Genomic DNA, 21,634 nt, shown 5'->3' on the forward strand with positions numbered 1-21,634 from the left:
GAGATGCTTGGTGATGCAGGTGGTGGTGTTGGTGGTACATCCCATGTTTGCTGGGCGGCAGGTGCCAACGTTCCTTCAGAGGCGGAGGAAGAGGCTGAGGCGGCGGCAGCAGCAGCAGAAGAGGCCGAGGCGGCGGCAGCAGCAGAAGAGGCTGAGGCGGCAGCAGCAGAAGAGGTAGCAGGGGGAGCCTGAGTGACTTCCTTGTTTTTAAGGTGTTTACTCCACTGCAGTTCATGCTTTGCATGCAGGTTCCTGGTCAAGCAGGTTGTGCTAAGGTTCAGAACGTTAATGCCTCGCTTCAGGCTCTGATGGCACAGCGTGCAAACCACTCGGGTCTTGTCGTCAGCACATTGTTTGAAGAAGTGCCATGCCAGGGAACTCCTTGAAGCTGCCTTTGGGGTGCTCGGTCCCAGATGGCGGCGGTCAGTAGCAGGCGGAGTCTCTTGGCGGCGGGTGTTCTGATTTTGCCCACTGCTCCCTCTTTTGCTACGCTGTTGGCTCGGTCTCACCACTGCCTCTTCCTCCGAACTGTGAAAGTCAGTGGCACGACCTTCATTCCATGTGGGGTCTAGGACCTCATCGTCCCCTGCATCGTCTTCCACCCAGTCTTGATCCCTGACCTTCTGTTCAGTCTGCACACTGCAGAAAGACGCAGCAGTTGGCACCTGTGTTTCGTCATCATCAGAGACGTGCTGAGGTGGTATTCCCATGTCCTCATCATCAGGAAAAATAAGTGGTTGTGCGTTAGTGCATTCTATCTCTTCCACCCCTGGGGAAGGGCTAGGTGGATGCCCTTGGGAAACCCTGGCAGCAGAGTCTTCAAACAGCATAAGAGACTGCTGCATAACTTGAGGCTCAGACAGTTTCCCTGATATGCATGGGGGTGATGTGACAGACCGATGGGCTTGGTTTTCATGCGCCATCTGTGCGCTTTCTTCAGAAGACTGGGTGGGAGATAATGTGAACGTGCTGGATCCACTGTCGGCCACCCAATTGACTAATGCCTGTACCTGCTCAGGCCTTACCATCCTTAGAACGGCATTGGGCCCCACCAAATATCGCTGTAAATTCTGCTGGCTACTGGGACCTGAGGTAGTTGGTTCACTAGGACGTGTGGCTGTGGCAGAACGGCCACGTCCTCTCCCAGCACCAGAGGGTCCACTAACACCACCACGACCATGTCCGCGTCCGCGTCCCTTATTAGATGTTTTCCTCATTGTTCCCAGTCACCACAATTTTGAGAATGGCAAATTTGGGAATGCTTTTTCAACCCAGAACAAAAAGTGTGCTTTTACGGTCACTACAAATAACTTTACCAGCTAAAACAGTGCAGATTTGGTTGAATAGAGATGTGAGACCTGTTTTTTTTTGCGCTGTGTGACAGTTATAGGTTTAATCACAGAATCACACTTCTATCAGCACGCTAGCGTGTGTCTTAGGTTTTTCTGAATGACACTATCAATACCTTCAATGTAAGATTTTCTTTTTGGGATAGATTTCAAGTAGGCCTCAAATACCAGAAACTAGTTATTTTGAGAATGGCAAATTTGGGAATGCTTTTTCAACCCAGAACAAAAAGTCTGCTTTTACGGTCACTACAAATAACTTGACCAGCTAAAACAGTGCAGATTTGGTTGAATAGAGATGTGAGACCTGTTTTTTTTTTGCGCTGTGTGACAGGTATAGGTTTAATCACAGAATCACACTTCTATCAGCACGCTAGCGTGTGTCTTAGGTTTTTCTGAATGACACTATCAATACCTTCAATGTAAGATTTTCTTTTTGGGATAGATTTCAAGTAGGCCTCAAATACCAGAAACTAGTTATTTTGAGAATGGCAAATTTGGGAATGCTTTTTCAACCCAGAACAAAAAGTCTGCTTTTACGGTCACTACAAATAACTTGACCAGCTAAAACAGTGCAGATTTGGTTGAATAGAGATGTGAGACCTGTTTTTTTTTGCGCTGTGTGACAGGTATAGGTTTAATCACAGAATCACACTTCTATCAGCACGCTAGCGTGTGTCTTAGGTTTTTCTGAATGACACTATCAATACCTTCAATGTAAGATTTTCTTTTTGGGATGGATTTCAAGTAGACCTCAAATACCAGAAACTAGTTATTTTGAGAATGGCAAATTTGGGAATGCTTTTTCAACCCAGAACAAAAAGTCTGCTTTTACGGTCACTACAAATAACTTGACCAGCTAAAACAGTGCAGATTTGGTTGAATAGAGATGTGAGACCTGTTTTTTTTTGCGCTGTGTGACAGGTATAGGTTTAATCACAGAATCACACTTCTATCAGCACGCTAGCGTGTGTCTTAGGTTTTTCTGAATGATTCTATCAATACCTTCAATGTAAGATTTTCTTTTTGGGATAGATTTCAAGTAGGCCTTAAATACCAGAAACTAGTTATTTTGAGAATGGCAAATTTGGGAATGCTTTTTCAACCCTGAACAAAAAGTGTGCTTTTACGGTCACTACAAATAACTTGACCAGCTAAAACAGTGCAGATTTGGTTGAATAGAGATGTGAGACCTGGTTTTTTTTTGCGCTGTGTGACAGGTATAGGTTTAATCACAGAATCACACTTCTATCAGCACGCTAGCGTGTGTCTTAGGTTTTTCTGAATGACACTATCAATACCTTCAATGTAAGATTTTCTTTTTGGGATAGATTTCAAGTAGGCCTCAAATACCAGAAACTAGTTATTTTGAGAATGGCAAATTTGGGAATGCTTTTTCAACCCTGAACAAAAAGTGTGCTTTTACGGTCACTACAAATAACTTGACCAGCTAAAACAGTGCAGATTTGGTTGAATAGAGATGTGAGACCTGTTTTTTTTGCGCTGTGTGACAGGTATAGGTTTAATCACAGAATCACACTTCTATCAGCACGCTAGCGTGTGTCTTAGGTTTTTCTGAATGACACTATCAATACCTTCAATGTAAGATTTTCTTTTTGGGATAGATTTCAAGTAGGCCTCAAATACCAGAAACTAGTTATTTTGAGAATGGCAAATTTCTGAATGCTTTTTCAACCCAGAACAAAAAGTCTGCTTTTACGGTCACTACAAATAACTTGACCAGCTAAAACAGTGCAGATTTGGTTGAATAGAGATGTGAGACCTGTTTTTTTTTGCGCTGTGTGACAGGTATAGGTTTAATCACAGAATCACACTTCTATCAGCACGCTAGCGTGTGTCTTAGGTTTTTCTGAATGACACTATCAATACCTTCAATGTAAGATTTTCTTTTTGGGATAGATTTCAAGTAGGCCTCAAATACCAGAAACTAGTTATTTTGAGAATGGCAAATTTGGGAATGCTTTTTCAATCCAGAACAAAAAGTCTGCTTTTACGGTCACTACAAATAACTTGACCAGCTAAAACAGTGCAGATTTGGTTGAATAGAGATGTGAGACCTGTTTTTTTTTGCGCTGTGTGACAGGTATAGGTTTAATCACAGAATCACACTTCTATCAGCACGCTAGCGTGTGTCTTAGGTTTTTCTGAATGACACTATCAATACCTTCAATGTAAGATTTTCTTTTTGGGATAGATTTCAAGTAGGCCTCAAATACCAGAAACTAGTTATTTTGAGAATGGCAAATTTGGGAATGCTTTTTCAACCCAGAATAAAAGTGTGCTTTTACGGTCAATACAAATAACTTGACCAGCTAAAACAGTACAGATTTGGTTGAATAGAAATGTCAGGTCTATTTTTTAGGCGCTGGTTGACAGGCTCAACTTGCCCCTGATGTAATATATGGCCAAAAAATAACCACACTGTTGATGGTTAAATGCACTTGGGTGACACAGGCTCAGCCTGCACCAGATGTAGTATATGGCCAAAAAATAATCAGACTGTTGATGGTTAAATGCACTTGGGTGACACAGGCTCAGCCTGCACCAGATGTAGTATATGGCCAAAAAATAATCAGACTGTTGATGGTTAAATGCACTTGGGTGACACAGGCTCAGCCTGCAGCTGATGTAGGATATAGCACAAAATAACCACACTATCAATGGTTAAATACACTTGGGTGACACAGGCTCAGCCTGCAGCTGATGTAGTATATGGCCAAAAAATAATCAGACTGTTGATGGTTAAATGCACTTGGGTGACACAGGCTCAGCCTGCAGCTGATGTAGTATATGGCCAAAAAATAACCAGACTGTTGATGGTTAAATGCACTTCGGTGACACAGGCTCAGCCTGCAGCTGATGTAGGATATAGCACAAAATAACCACACTATCGATGGTTAAATACACTTTGTGATAGCTCGTGCTGGCGCACCACAAGTCACAAAATGGCCGCCGATCACCACCAGAAAAAAGTGATCTAAAAACGCTCTGGGCAGCCTCAAAAAAGTGAGCAAGTCAATAATAGCACTTCAATGATCCACAGCTGCAGATCGATCACAGAATGAAGTCTTTTGGAGGAGTTAATCTGCCTAATCTCGCCCTAACGTCGCAGCTGCAACCTCTCCCTATACTGATCATAGCAGAGTGACGTGCGGCGCTACGTGACTCCAGCTTAAATAGAGGCTGGGTCACATGCTGCACTGGCCAATCACAGCCATGCCAATAGTAGGCATGGCTGTGATGGCCTCTTGGGCCAAGTAGTATGACGCTTGTTGATTGGCTGCTTTGCAGCCTTTCAAAAAGCGCCAAGAAAGCGCCGAACACCGAACCCGAACCCGGACTTTTACGAAAATGTTCGGGTTCGGGTCCGTGTCACGGACACCCCAAACTATACAGTTCGGGTTCGCTCATCCCTACTACTAATAAAAAATAGCAGCTATTTTATTCTACCAACACATTATAAAGAAGGAGATTGTGCACAATATCATAGAAGAGGGCTTCACCTATACCATTCACCTTTCCCAAGTCCTAATGATAACTTTAGGAGCGAAGATAAACCCAGGACTTACAGTAGAGCTGAACTGCACCAGAATGGAGAGTCAATATAACAATATATATATGATATTAAGCATGTATCAGGCAGAAAAGACACTAAAACAAAGTCACCCGTGTATGACAAGAACCAAATGATGAAGGCCACGGTAGGAGTAGATGAATACAGCAATGAAGTGTATAGCAGGTGTTTGGCATACTGGCTGATAGTGGATATTTGACAGTGAACAGAAATAGAGCAATACTTAAAGGGAACCTGTCACCAGTTTTATGGTGTCCTAACTAAGGGCAACATAAATAAGTGACTGATTCTCTTAGCAAAATGCTGGGTCACTTTCTTTAGATCATATATAATACAGATAGTCAGTGTAGGTTAGATAGTGATATAGTGTAGCTGATAGGTTCTACTGCAGGGTATTAGCTAGTGTGATAGGAAGTACTGTTTCTCTGCTGTCAATACATACAGTACATGCTACAGACATAATGCTGTCATGTCACAACAATACTTAGTGCACCAATCAGTTATATCTACTCAGACCTGATAAAATGTGAAGTTGCATGTATTGTGCAAAAAATATGCGCATCATTAGTGCTGATTTGTGCTATCGCAAAAATAATGACTGAAGATCACAAATTCTAGAATTTGCGAATTTATTGCAAATATTATGCGACAAAATTCATGAAATATTGCAAAAACTAATATTGCTTATGCCCCTTATCACTATTGAACTGCAGATCTCATAATACACAAATAAAAGCAGTCAATCTGCCAACATCTTGCATTGAAAAGCTCCAGCTCATAATGATGAGTCCTGAATATTCATGATCTCCTGCCTCTCCCCGCCTACCTGCTGCTAATTGACAGTTATTTTCCATATGAATCAGCAGCAGGTGGGCAGGGGAGTGGCTATAGCTCTGAATTAAAATAACTCTGGACTCACTGACATCACGCTGGACTCAAATCAGCTCATTAGCATGCGGCATGTGGCATCTTTGTGTGTATATTATGAGGTAACCATCTGTCACACCAGTAAGTGAATACATCTAAGGTACTTTTTAGTAGTTAATGAATGTATATAATTAGTTAGATTATAATCAAATATCCACATGACAGGTTCCCTTTAACTGACACTATCTAAATTCAGAAAATCAGCCAGGACAACACAGCATAGCAACAGACTAATCCCAAACACAGCAATAAAAACTGTTGAACTGTAGCGTTGATTGTGAATAGTCTAATTGCACATTTTTATCGTGAATATCGTCACTTCGAAAATTTGCGAAGATGTAGAATATAGTGCTATATATTCGTAATCGCGGACATTGTAGATTTTTTTTTCATCACTAACCTCCCTTGCTTTTGGGCCAATGAGAAAGCTGCAATGTCTTTGTCTGAGCTTAGCAACATCCCTAGCAACCAACAGGAAAGTTCCCTACTATATAATAAACTCTCCAGCAGCCATTTTCTGCAATTTTTTTTGCAGTTCTGAGAGAGAGAGAGAGCAGTGACATTGCTGTGCTCTGTGCTTTCATCTGGATCCTATTCCTTATCCAATTACATTAGATACTTAGTTAGATCATATATATAATACAGATAGCTAGTGGGAGATAGTCAGTGTAGGTTAGATAGGGATATAGTGTAGCTGATAGCTTATAGTGCAGGGTATTAGCTAGTGTGATAGGAAGTACTGTTTCTCTGCTGTCAATACATACAGTACATGCTACAGACATAATGCTGTCATGTCACAACAATACTTAGTGCACCAATCAGTTATATCTACTCAGACCTGATAAAATGTGAAGATGCATGTATTGCGCAAAAAATATGCGCATCATTAGTGCTGATTTGTGCAATCGCAAAAATAATGACTGAAGATCACAAATTCTAGAATTCGCGAATTTATTGCAAATATTATGCGACAAAATTCATGAAATATCGGAAAAACTAATATTGCTTATGCCCCTTATCACTATTGAACTGCAGATCTCATAATACACAAAAAAAAGCATGTTGGACTAAAGCAAGATACAATTGTAGAGCTAGAGATCCCAGAATACAGAACATGTACAAAAGATCTGTAAGGGAATCCCCCTAGTAAATGCAATTACCAGCAAACAGAATGGAGTAAAACCAAAATATTAAGGCTAGACAATCAGCAACTCCACCCTAATCAACCAGGCAAAACAAACCCAACCCAGTTTCAGATGCATGACAACTGCCCAAACAACTTTAGTAACTATGTGAACATGAAGAAACAGAGAGCCCCCATTGCTTGTAACATCCATAAATTTTGCATCTTTATTTACAAAAGCTTTATCTGTACCTGATCTGGATGATTAGAATATAGATCATGGAAAAAGCAAGTGATTATATAAATATTATATGATTTTTGGTTATGTTAATTATATTAGCATTTAATTATTTACTGCCGTGGTTTTGTAACTAAGCACTTGCTTTACATTAGGAAGTATAGTCAGCTAGTTCCCATATATATATAACCAGCCATATTAATCTTTTATATAATGGAAAAGTGTTCTTCTGCAAGCTTTAGAGTAGAACTCGGGGGAATAAGCAAAGAAACTGTCAAGCTTGCTCTCTTACTTTTAGTGAACAAGTCCTTGTATAACAAAGGGCAGCAATGATTCTGTAGACAGAAAAAGAGCAATTATAAAAGACACTCACATGGAGTATAATTTGTCAGTTTTCTTGTCAGGTAACTTCTTTGTGATTAATATTAGAGGGGTTAATCAGCTCCATGGTCGTTTCTATTGGACATACCTCTGTAATTATTGTTTTACAGTTTTTTTTCTTAGAAAAATGCTGACACATTATATAAGATTTTATGAAGGTGGATTAAATGTGAATAGTGGAATCTCTGTATAGTGACAACTTAATTGCATTAGTTAGAACTGGAAAGGATACTTTTTTTCTGAATGACATAAATGATATTTGCTCAATTAACGTGTTTTCGTTTTAACCCTACAAATATAGAATCTTTTCCAAATGTAAGCTAACATACTTGTAATATTCAATTACTTTATTGTACTGTATTACTAATTTACAGAATGCTAGCTAACACATTTGTAAGAAATTATTATATATAAATATACATTATATATAATATACCCTGTTACTGGGTCTGATTCTTTAAGTTGGGTGTAATAAATGAGACACAAGAGTGAGATTATAAAAAAAAATATGGTAGGTATATTGTATGTACAGTGTGGAGAGACTTGTACACAAGAATAGTCACAATTACTTCCACTATAAAGTACAGTATAAAGTTACTCCCAAGACCATTTGGTAACTAAACAAATTACTCTCACTCTACAGTATATAGTAGTTACTATACATAGGTCTGGTTAGGTCTCTCAAGCCGTCCTTCATCTGGCCCTTCCAGTTTCCAGCTTCTATGTCACTTCTTCTGTGTCTGTTCTTCTCTATCTTCTCTCTTCTTCCTCTTGTCGCTCTTCCTCCTTTCTTCCTCTTTCTTCCTTTCTTCATCCTCCCTCCTTTTGGGTCTCAAAGCCTTGCCTTTTATATGCTTAACAGCCAGTTCTAGCACCTTCTAGAATATGGCTTGGACACATCTGATTGGTTGTTCCTTATGGTTTTCTAGCAATTTCCAGGTAACTCTTGAATATTTTCCCGCGTTGTCTTACCACGTACCACTTACTGGACAACTGTTACACATTCTTCATATAGTCCACTCTTTTTTCACATACATAAAGAATAATCAATATATTTGTAATTTAAAGTAATTTTCTTGTTCCGACACGGCGATTCCTCTCTTGAATGTGCGCCTAATGGATGATAATGTTTTGGGCCAGATATTATGTTCCCTATATAGGAAATCCGTCACTGGCAATTCCTTGCTGCATGCCACTAACTCCCATCCTAGGTGTGTAGTAAGGAATTTGCTGGTGATATCTCCCAGAGTGCCCCCTAGTAGTAATGTCCCCCACAGGGTCCCTCAGTAGTAATTTCCCACAAAAAGTGCCCCCCAAAAATGTCTCCAAATGGCGAAGATAGGAAAAAATAACCTAATGCTCACCAAGTCCTGTTCCCCGCCGACCAAGATCTAGGCAACAGCCTTTTCTTGTTATGGCCTGGGATGCTGGAACGGAGGCAACCAGTCATATTAATGCCACTATGCTGTCTCCTGGCACAGGCAGGCACAATGGTGCCATTGTGCCCCCCTGCTCCTGGATTTACTGCCTCATAGACCTCAAGTCAACTAGGCTTGAGGCCTATAAGGGTGAAAAATGAGGCAGGAACTATCAGCTCCTGTGCATTGCTATCCTGAGGTCAGCGATAGAGTTGAGTCCAGTCGGCGGACTAATTAATGCTGGTATAGCCAGATTGTTGTATACACATGGCGGCTATAGTTAGTAGAATGCCACCCTCCAAGTTTCTGGTGCTCTACTCACATGCTGTCGGTGCCTTATTGGAAATACGGCCCTCTCTAGTCTTGATGTATTCCAGGCTGGAGCACATCAGACACTCTGGTGCATAGAGATACAGGGGGTAATTTACAAAAGTGGCGTATATCTGGCACAGATTCTGTTGCACGCCATTATGTGGCAGAATCTGTGACTTCTTCTCCACTCACGCCAGGTTGAAAAAAGGGGGAGTGGTGCGGTCAGGGAAGGGGACAGGCTGGCAGGCCCGTCTCATTCGTCATTTTCTATGCCTGGTTTAGGCATACAAAATGTTCTAAATGTAAGACAGCAAGGAAGCTTCGGCAGCTCCACCGCTAGCACAGTGGCTTATTAAGACCAGCTTCTAAAACTGCAATACATATGTTGCATGTAAACACACCTTTAGTGTAACTTCAACTACATTTTTCTGTTGTCTTCCAGAGCAGGGGTACTCCTTTTGTAAAGGTCCACATACCTGGATCTACCGTCAGATGAAGGTCCAAGCTGCAACCACTTGGGGTTAGCACTCTGTGGCAACTATTCTTTTACAAATAATAATCAATGCCTCTAATTCCACCAAATCCCTTCAGTACCCCTGCACAATAAGAATGTCCCCTGAGTGCCACATCACAATATTGATGGTTCTTAGTGCCCCCTCTAGACAGTAATGGTGCCCCTTAGTGCTCCTCAAGCAGTATGATGCCCCCTTAGTGCCTCACGACACAGTATGATGTTTCCGTTGTACCCCAATGCAATCCTTACAGTGATGCCCTCCTAAGTGCCCCTTAACAGTGATGCCTTCTTAAATGCCCCCTCAAACTGATGCCTTCTTAAGTGTCCCCTCACTAAGAGGGCAATGAGGAAGTGACTGAAGGCCCCATAACAATGAGTACAGTGAAGCTCCTTTAAAAACCCCATCACAATTAGTGCAGGGATGCCCCACATTGCTGCCAAAATATTCACCTACCCCATGTTTGCTTGCTATCAGCTCCTCACTTCTCTGTCGGTAGTTCAGTGTTGGCTGGTGCAATGCAGTGAGGTTGTTATGCCTACTAAGCTGAACCACAGACAGCACAGCACAGAACAGAGCAGTTTGCTCCACTCTATGCTCTGCTATCTGTGGCTCAACTCAGCAGGTGCAATTACATCACTGAACGGTCAATAACAGAGGAACAGGGAAGTAGGGAGCTGATACCTCCCTGGTTCACCATTGTGGTCATCTATACCTGCGTCCTGCTTGCAGATACAGTTGAGAAGGGGGCATGGACAATGAGTATATTGTGACACAGTTTGCACAATTTTTTGTCTTCTGTGTTTTATATTTTAATTATGTATTTTATCTCTATTATATTGTCTGTTCTAGAATATGTTTTAAGAACCTACTTTTATTCAATAATTTATTTATTAATATTTTTTGTCTGAGAGTACCAGACTCAGTTAGTGCTCTCGACACATTCCATATTTTTGACAGGGTAAGGGTGAGTGCATTGGCTTTAGGGTATTCTGTTCTGTTGTAATGCACACCTTCCATGTATGGTACAGTTTACGATACAACGGGAAAAAAAATACTTTATTTTCAAGGGTTGGACAAAGATTTTATGCAATAGATTGAAGTGGCTGAAATACTGATGTCAGTAATAGAGAGAGCTTGGTGAAAAACAGAAATCCAGGGTATATAACCGGTGATATTATTACAGGGTATATAAACTGTATATACGGTACTGTATTTTCTGAACAATAAGATGCACTGGGCCATAAGATACAACTATGCTGTATTTGGACGAAAATAAAATATTTCTATCCAAATACTGTGATAAAAATATTTAAAAGAATAAGAGCAAGCCCGGTGAAACATTGCAGAGCAAAGCAGGCTGGGTTTGGTTAACAAATGCAGCAGGAAGCTTGTAAAAACAGCTGCATGTAAACATCCTGCAAATGTTCTGCATGTAAACATCCTGCCAGGATGCATTGATGCTGAGACAAGGGGAAAAAATGGTGATGTGAAAAACAGATATATGCAGTGTTTTGGGTACTGTGAGAGGTATCAAAATAATTATGGGACCAGATATCCCCTTTAAGCTTTTTGTTGACTAATTTCTATATTGCTTTTTTATATCAGTCTTACCAAGTTTTTTTTTCCATTTAATAGGTAATGGTGGAGTGTATTTACCCTTCTCAAGCATGTTACCAGGGTTGTATCTGTCATAAGGAAAAATGATCCTCAGGCATCAGCTGACTTGCCTCTAAGGGGGCAGCAATTTAAGCGGGGCATGAACAAATAGTCATAATAGCATCGTGTGCTGCTATATTCTATCCAATAAAAAAAGGAAGAAAGTAATACCCAAAAGAAACATTAACCACTTTAAAAGAAAAATCTTTACAGATTAGAATGTATCATGAGAGATCAAAATGGGCACAAGGTACCCGTGCAGCCCTGTAAAAATCGAAGTCATGACACGAGTAGGAAGAGAGCCAAGGGCATGTGTATCATAGAGACAGACCAAGTGGATCCTGTGGTGCCCTGCGCTAGTTGATCCTATCCTCTTTGCTACTGGATACAAACATTTGTTTCTCTAAGGCCTCATGCACACGACCGTTGTGTGCATCCGCGGCCGTTGTTCCGTTTTCTTTGACTTTGACTTTAAATGGGTCCGTGGAAAAATCGGAAAATGTTTGTCATCTGCATCCGTGATCCGTGTTTCCAGTCTGTGAAAAAAATAGGACCTGTCCTATTTTTTTCACGGACAACGGTTCACGGACCCATTCAAGTCAATGGGTCCGTGAAAAATCACGGATGCACACAAGATTGTCATCCGCGTCCGTGATCCGTGTCTGTTTTTTCCTATCATTTCAAAGGCAAACTTGACTTAGATTTTTTTTTTCATTTTTCATGTCTGTGGATCCTCCAAAAATCAAGGAAGACCCACGGAAGAAAAAACGGACACGGATCACGGAAAAACGGAAACCGTTTTTGCGGACCGCAAAAAAAAACATCTGTGTGCATGAGGCCTTTTTCATAGGATTTGCATTGTAAGCAAGCAATGGGATAGGAAATTGGTCCAAGTGTCATAAGGTAGATATAGACGGGCCGATAAGGAGCAGATTACCGGGAAGGAATTGTTCCTTCCCAAAAGTCATCTGCTTGTTAAGTGGAGGTGAAGAGCTGCACTTACACGTAGCAATCACCTCCACAGTATGAGAACGAGAGATTACTATTGCGATTGCTCATCCTCATATAGCTGCATAGTTTCTTGGCAGCAGATTGCTGTTTAGACAGTACCATCTGCTGCCCAGAAGCGATAATTTATAGGATGCTGCTGCTGTGAGGGAGAGAATAGGAAAGAATCTTTAATCAGAAGTGCTTGTTAACTCAGCGATCTACATAGATTTTGTTTTGTGGGTGCAGTGCACAATCTTTTTATCCTGCCCTGAGCCCAGTGACAGAGAAAAATAACTTTTATCCGTCTGTTAGTTAGGTGGGCGTTGGCGGCCATTTTATGCAAGTTCAGCAATATTCTTAGTTTAAAAAAGCACCCATTTTGGGCAAAATACTAAATTTGCGGCGTTTACTGCATCTGTCAGTGTGAAATACAAGCTTGAAATACTGCAATAATATTCTGGGTTTAAAAAAACACCCATTTTTGCCAATACCCAACATCTGGGGCCTTTGCAGCATTTATTAGTGTGAAATACAAGCTTGAAATACTGCGATAATATTCTTGGTTTAAAAAAACACCAATTTTTGCCAATACCCAACATCTGGGGCCTTTGCAGCATTTATTAGTGTGAAATACAAGCTTGAAATACTGCGATAATATTCTTGGTTTAAAAAAACACTAATTTTGGGCAAAATGCTAAATTTCCGGCCTTTGCTGAATCTGTCAGTGTGAAATACACGCGTTAGATACTGCTGTTATATTCTGTTATAAACTAAATTTACAGAGAATGAGGAGAGCGTCAAAAAAGGGACATGGCCCCGGTCGTGGTGCTGCTGGTGCAGCTCCTGTTGCAGGGAGAGGACGTGGTCGATCTGTGCCAGCTACACGCATAAGTGAAACACCTTCCTCAAGTGCGAGTAAGCGACAGAACCTTCAGCGTTATTTAAGTACAGGCGATAGTAGATTGGGTGGCTGACAGTGCCTCCTGTTCCTGCACATTGTCTCCCACCCAGTCTCCTGCTGAAAGATCAGAGTTGGCACCTGCAGCCCATGTCAATCAGTCCTTCACCTCACCCCCTTGCAAATCAGCCAAGCAGTCTGAGCCCCAAGTCATGCAGCAGTCTCTTCTGATTTTTGATGACTCTGCTAGCAGGGTTTTCCAGGGCCATCCACATAGCCCTGCACAGAAGTGGAAGAGATTAAGTGCATCAGGATGAGTACATGGGAGGACCACAGCAGCACGTCTTGGATGATGAGGAAACACAGGTGCCAACTGCTGGGGCTTTCTGCAGTGTGCAGACCGACAAGGAGGGCAGGGGTGAAGATTGGGTGGAAGATGATGTGGAGGACGATGAGGTCCTCGACCCCACATGGTATCAAGGTCATGCGAGGGAACTGTGTAGAAGAAGAGGCGGTGGTAGCACAGAGCCACCAGCACAGCAGAAGAGGGAGCAGGGTGCAAAAGCGCAGCGGCCGTCCCCTAGACAGTACGGCTGCTACTGCCCAAGGGACCGAGCACATCAAAGCCAGCTCCAAGGAGTTCCCTGGCGTGGCAGTTCTTCAAACAATGTGCTGATGACAAGACACGAGTGGTTTGCACGCTGTGCAATCAGAGCCTGAAGCGAGGCATAAACGTTCTCACCCTGAGCACAACCTGCATGACCATGCATCTAAGTGCAAAACACGAGCTGCAGTGGAGTAGACACCTCAAAAACCAAGAAAGGTCTCTGGCTCCTCCGGCTTCCTCTTCTGCTGCAGTCTTGACCTCTTCATCCACCTCTGGAGTGACAGTGGCACCTGCCACCCCGCAAACAGAGGATCTGCCAGCAACACCACCACCTGGGTCACCAAGCATCTCCACAATGTCCCATGGAGGCGTTCAGCTGTCTATTTGTCAAACACTGGAGCGAAAGAGGAAGTCCCCCCCTACCCACCCACGATCCATGACCCTGAATGCCAGCATTTCAAGATTACTGGCCTTTGAAATGCTGTCATTCCGTCTGGTAGAGACGGAAAGTTTGAAAAGTCTTATGGCGGTGGCTGTCCCACAGTACGTCGTGCCCAGCCGCCACTACTTTTCCAGGCGAGCCATCCCTTCCATGCACAACCAAGTGGGGGATAAAATCAGGTGTGCACTGTGCAATGCCATCTGTGGCAAGGTCCACCTAAATACGGATGCATTGACCAGTAAGCACGGTCAGGGACGTTATATCTCTCTAACAGCACACTGGGTAAATGCAGTGGCGCCTGGGCCTGAGGCGGATAGTAGTTTGGCGCATGTCCTTCCACCACCGAGGATTGCAGGGCGCTTCAGTTTGCCTCCTGTTGCTTCCTCCTCCTACTCCGCTTCCTTATCCTCTACCGACACCTCATCCGGTCAGCGTAACACTTTCACCACCAAGATCTGCACAGCCAGGGGTAAACGACAGCAGGCAGTTTTAAAACGTATCTGTTTAGGGGACAAACCCCACACCGCGCAGGAGCTGTGGACGGGCATTGAACAACAGACTGATGAGTGGCTGGTGCCAGTGATCCTCAAGCCCGGTCTGGTGGTGTGTGATAATGGGTGAAATCTCGTAGCACTCTGGGACTAGTTGGTTTGATGCACAACCCTTGCCTTGAATTTGGTGGTGCGGAGTTTCTTTAAAAATTACCCCGATATGTCAGATCTGCTGCAGAAAGTGCGGGACGTCTGTGCATGCTTTCGGTGTTCTCACCCTGCTGCTCGCCTGTCAGCGCTGCTGCGTAACTTCGGCCTTCCCGCTCACCGCCTCATTTGCGACGTGCCCACAAGGTGGAACTCCACCTTGCACATGCTGGCCAGACTGTGCGAGCAGCAGCAGGCGATAGTGGAGTTTTAGCTGCAGCACGCACAGGTGAGTCGCTCAGCAGAACAGCACCACTTCACCACCAATGAGTGGGCCTCCATGCGAGACCTGTGTGCCATGTTGCGCTGTTTCGAGTACTCCATCAACATGGCCAGTGCCGATGATGCCATTCTTAGCATTACTATCCCACTTCTATGCCTCCTTGAAAAAATGCTTTGGGCGATGATGAAAGAGGATGTGGCACAGGAGGAGCAGAACAAAGAGGAATAATTTCATAGGGTTTCAGGCCAGTCAATCACAAGTGGCTCCGAGGGTGGTTTCCTGCACCCACAAACGCCAGGTACACAATTGTCCAGCCAGGGCACAGTTCTGGAGGATGACGAGGTGGAGGATGAAGATGAGGAGATGGAGGCACCCAGACCAGCTCATGGCCATTACTGGTGCATGATGGGGGGATACAGAGGACACAGACGATACACCTCCCAGAGAGGACAGCTTGTTGTTGCTTCTGGGCAGCCTGGTACACATGACCGATTAAATGCTGCAGTGTCTCCGCAACCACGGCCGAGTTGCCCACATTCTAACAAGTGCTGATTACTGGGTGGCCACGCTGCTGGATTCCCGTTACAAGGACAACGTACTGTCCTTAATTCCGTCATAGAAGCGTGATCGTAAGACACACTGGTAGACGTGCTGCTGGTGGCATTCCCATCTGACAGCAGGGGCACAGTGGAAGCACAAGGCGAAGGCAGAGGAAGAGGCCACCAAGCACCTCAGAAGGCAGGGTTAGCATGGCCGAAATGTGGAAAAGCTTTGTCAGCATGCCACAACAACCAGCACCACCAGCTGATATGGAACGTCTTAGCAGGAGGGAGCATTTAAGCAACATGGTGGAGCAGTATGTGTGCACACGCCTACACGTACTGAATGATGGGTCTGCCCCCTTCAACTTCTGGGTCTTGAAATTGGGCACATGGCCTGAGCTTGCCCTTTACGCCTTGGAGGTGCTGGCCTGCCCTGCAGCCAGTGAATTGTCTGAATGTGTGGTTAGCATGGCAGGGGGCGTTATCAAAGACAAGCGCAGCCGCCTGTCCACAGCCAATGTGGACAAGCTCACGTTCATTTAAAAGAACCAGGCATGGATCCCACAGGACTTGTCCGTACCTTGTGCAGAATAGAAATGTATACTGGCCTTACCCAGCCATTGTTATACTACAGCGTAATTGCTCATTGTTGTATTTTTGATATTTCTCACTCTTTTGGGGTGTACCCTAATTTAAAAAAAAAACTAAAAAACTAAATTAAAACAAAAAAACAGTGTTGGCTACCCTCCTCCACCACTGCTTCCACCTACACCGCTACGTCCACCGCCTCCTCAACCTCCTACTCCATATGGACCTCCACCTCATACATCAAGATAATTATTTTTTTATTTGTACGTATTTTATTTTATGTCATTTCACTAATTTGTCTGTTACATTTTCGGTGAAATTCACAATTTTTTGGCTGTGATATACCCCTGCTCTACCTAGTAGACAGGTAAACAAATTTCACTAATTTATCTGTTACATTTACTGGTGAAATTCACCAATTTTTGGCTGTAATATACCCCTGTTCTACCTAGGGACAGGTTAATAAATTTCACAGTTTTTTCTGTTACATTGTCGGGTGACATTCACCAATTTTTGGCTGTGATATACCCCTGCTCTACCTAGTAGACAGGTTAATAAATTTCACTAATTTGTCTGTTACATTGTCGGGTGAAATTCACCAATTTTTGGCTGTGATATACCCCTGCTCTACTTAGTGGACAAGGAAATACATTTCACTAATTTGTCTGTTGAATAAACCCCTGCTCTGCATAGGTGACAGGGACCGAATTTTTTTTAAATAGTCTGTTCCATTGGTGGGTGACATTAACCCATTTTTGGCAATGAAAAACCCCTGCTCTGCATAGGTGACAGGGAATTAAATGTAAAAAATTTGCCTTTAATTGACGCGCGCCCCCTCCTTTCATTCAATGCTTCTACTTTAACAACTTGTCCCACATTTCCGCTCGATCACATTGGAGCCATTGACCTCCCTTGGATGTGGTATCTATTTCTCATGCTCCCTCTCTGGCGTGTAACCCTGATTCGCCGTTAACCGTGATCACCATGGTAGAAAAGAACATCGAAAGTTGATAGAGAAGATATCCAAATGGATCGTGGGCGTCACGGGGACGTGCGATCAGGCAGAAGTTATCTAGAGTCAACAAAGCGGCAGCAGGGCCTCTCCTGCCTAACGTTTCCAAATCCAAAATACCCCAGTGACATTCCCTATAAATTTTTATTAATCATTCCAATAACAGGGCATCTTAAGAGTCCTGTATTGTTATTTATCGCCACTACCTCCCCGAGTTGTGAGTGGATAATTGCCGCTCGCTCCCTCCTTTACTTGGAAGCTTCGTCGTCAATAATTTGTCCCACATTTCCGCTCAATCAGATTTAATTTCATACATTGACCTCTCTTGGATGTGGTCTCCCTTTCTCACGATCCCTCTCCAGCGTGGAACCCTGATTCGCCGTTAACCATGATCAACTTGGTAGGCGCAGAAAAGAACATTGAAAGTTGATAGAGCAGATATCCAATTGGATCGTGAACATCACGGTCACGTGCGACATGGTGGAGCAGTATGTGCGCACACGCCTACATGTACTGTCTTATTGGTCTCCAAATTGAGCACATGGCCTGAGCTTGCCCTTTACGCCTTGGAGGTGCTGGCCAGCCATGCAGCCAGTGTATTGTCTGAACGTTTGTTTAGCACGGCTGGATGGGGTTATCACAGGTTATATTTCCCAATGTTTTGGAATGTTTTGGGGTGTACCCTAATTTAAACAAAAAAAATATTAATTTTTTTTTTTAAACAAAATGTGTTGGCTACCTCCTCCTCCTCCACCGCCGCTTCCACCTACACTTCCACATCCACCGCCTCCTCAACCTCCTATTCCATATAGACCTCGTTTTTATTTTTATGTATTTTATGTTATTTTAAATCATTTCCCTATCCACATTTGTTTGCAGAGCACTTGCCATGTTCTTAACCACATTTTAATGTCATTTGCAGCCCTCTAGCCCTTTCCATTACTTTTTTAGAGACATTTTAGTGCTCCAAAGTTCGGGTCCCCATTGACTTCAATAGGGTTTGGGTTCAGGGTCAAGTTCGGGTCCCGAACTCGACTTTTTTGTGAAGTTCAGCCGAACCCTTCGAACCGAACAACTCCGTTCAACTCTATACATGTTATGTTTTTTGTTGCTTAGTTGCTTTTTCATTTTATGAACGTTAACTAAGAATGCTAATTTCTGCTCTGCAATAGCTGATCCTGAGGGTATACTGCCCTTATCTTACTTATCCCCTCACGAGGCAACGAGATATTTGGGTACTGTAGACCAACACCTTTGGGGTGTGTGAGCTGTGCGGCCGCACAGGGCGCCATGGCAACAGGGGCGCCCGGCGGCCGACACAGCTCGCAGTCGGTCTCTACAGGCTACAGCAGCCGGCCGGCCCGACCTGAGCCGAGATTGGGCGCAAAATTGCAGGAGGAGAATAGTGACTGTTATTTTTACTTGGGGGGCTTTTTGCAGGGGCTGAAGGGAGAAGGAATCATCTTTGTACTGGAGACTGTATGTTAGAGGGGTCTGAAGAGAGGGTAGTTGGGGTGATATTATTTACATGGGACTGTATGCTGGAGAGGCTGAAGGCAAGGGGGTGACATTATTTTACATAGGGCTGTATGCTGGAGGGGCTAAGGCAGGGAAGTGATGTGTCTTACATGGGACTGTATGCTGGAGGGGCATTGTATCTTACATGGGACTGTATGCTGGAGTAGCTGAAGGCAGGGGGAGTGATATATTTTACATTGGACTGTATGCTGGAGGGACTGAAGGCAGGGGGAGTGATGTATTTTACATAGGACTGTATGCTGGAGGGGCTGAAGGCAGGATGAGTGATGCATTTTACATGGGACTGTGCAAGAAGGACTGGAAGGCAGGGGTGTGATGTATCTTACATGGGACTGTATGCTGGAGGGGCTGAAGGCAGGCGGCAAAGAGAGGGAGTGTGATATTATTTACATAGGACTGTATGTTGGAGGGGCTGAAGGCGGGGAGTGATGTATTTTACATGAGACTGTATGCTGGAGGGGCTGAAGGCAGGAGAGTGATGTACCTTACTTGGGACTGTATGCTGAAGGGGCTAAAGGCAGGAGAGTGACCTACCTTACATGGGACTGTATGCTGGAGGAGCTGAAGGCAGGGAAGTAATGTGTCTTACATGGGACTGTATGCTAGAGGGGCTGAAGGCAGGGGGAAGGTTGTATCTTACATGGGACTGTATGCTGGAGGGGCTGAGGGGGGGGGCATAATTATTACTATAATACTACAGAGGGGGCCATTATAATATTAATAATAATACAGAGGAGGAAATAATAATAATAATAATAATAATAATAATAATAATATAGAGGGGCCAGTATAAATTATAATTATACAGAGGGCATTATAGTTATGGGCACTACGGGGGAGGGGAGGTCTGTTATCTGAGGATGATAGTAAAGTGAGAAATCCCCAAAATTTTCTGTGAAACTCTACAGAGATGAGACGCGGCTGAAAGTAGTTATCATGACGGTCCTATCTCCGAATGAAGATGCTGAGGAAAGTGTACATCACAGGAGATGTCACTGGATGTAACAGGTATGGTGCGGTACTCCTTTTTTTTTTTTTTTACCAAATATCTTTCTTTAAATGGGGCCTGGGGGCAGGGGACTGGATAAGGATAAGGGTGACAGACACTGGGTATGATTAAGGGGGCAGAGGACTGGATAAGGTGGGTGACACCATGACAGTCACTGGGTATGATTAAGGGGGGCAGTGGACTGGGTAAGGGTGACACTGGGTATGATTAAGAAGGGCAGGGGACTGGGTAAAGGTGACAGGGTATGATTAAGGGGGCAGGGGACTGGCTATGGGTGACACTGGGTATGATTAAGGCCCTTAATCATACCCAGTGTCACCCAGAGCCAGTCCACTGCCCCCCTTAATCATACCCTGTCACCCTTACCCAGTCCCCTGCCCCCCTTAATCATACCCTGTCACCCTTACCCAGTCCCCTGCCCCCCTTAATCATACCCTGTCACCTTTACCCAGTCCCCTGCCCCCCTTAATCATACCCTGTCACCCTTACCCAGTCCCCTGCCCCCCTTAATCATACCCTGTCACCTTTACACAGTCCCCTGCCCTTCTTAATCACACCCAGTGTCACCTTTGCCCAGTCTCCTGCCCTCTCAATTAGACCCTGCCCCCCTTAATCATACCCAGTGTCACCCATAGCCAGTCCCCTGCCCTCCTTAATCATACCCTTTCACCTTTACCCAGTCCCCTGCCCCCCTTAATCATACCCAGTGTCAACTAAAGGCAGTCCCCTGCCCCTTTGTCATACCCAGTGTCACCCTTATCCAGTGCCCTTCCCCCTTAATCATACCCAGTGTCTGTCACCATTAATTTAAGGGGGGCAGGGTCTAATTAAGGGGGCAGGGGACTGGGTAAGGGTGACACTGGGTATGATTAAGAAGGGCAGGGGACTGGGTGAAGGTGACAGGGTATGATTAAGGGGGGCAGGGGACTGGCTCTGGGTGACACTGTGTATGATTAAGGGGGGCAGGGGACTGGGCAAAGGTGACAGGGTATGATTAAGGGGGGCAGGAGACTGGCTATGGGTGACACTGGGTATGATTGTACTTGTTTGCACTTGCACTTAAATTATCTGTAATTAAAGAAAACAGTTTGTTACAAAGATTGTTTTCCTCTTTGTGTATGTTTAGGTGAACGGGGGCGCCACGAGATTAGCTCGCACAGGGCGCCTGAACACCTAAGGCCGGCCCTGGCTGTGTGGAGCAGGGACAGGAGGTTAGAGTGTTATTAGTGACACAAATCGCTAGCTAATAAGTCCACAAAAGTCCTTTTAAGGACTGGTAAAGGTGTGCTATTGATTTGTGTGCAGTACAGAGGGGTGCAATACACTTATAATATACTTTCCAATATAGAAAGCATTTTATAGTGGATTTGTATAGTGCAGCATTGTGACTGGTGATCGGTTCTGCAGCGATACTACAACTACAAAGAGTGACAAACGCAATTAGAAAAAAGTATTATAACTGGTGTGATAGACCAGTGGCCCCCAAAACAACATATTGAAGTGGGGTGTTATCTAAGAATATACTACTCAAATAGTGTATTTGGCTGCTGCCGAAATTTTTCCGCTTTCACAGCA

This window comes from Bufo bufo, chromosome 5 (assembly GCF_905171765.1).
Source record: "Bufo bufo chromosome 5, aBufBuf1.1, whole genome shotgun sequence".
Taxonomy (NCBI): domain Eukaryota; kingdom Metazoa; phylum Chordata; class Amphibia; order Anura; family Bufonidae; genus Bufo; species Bufo bufo.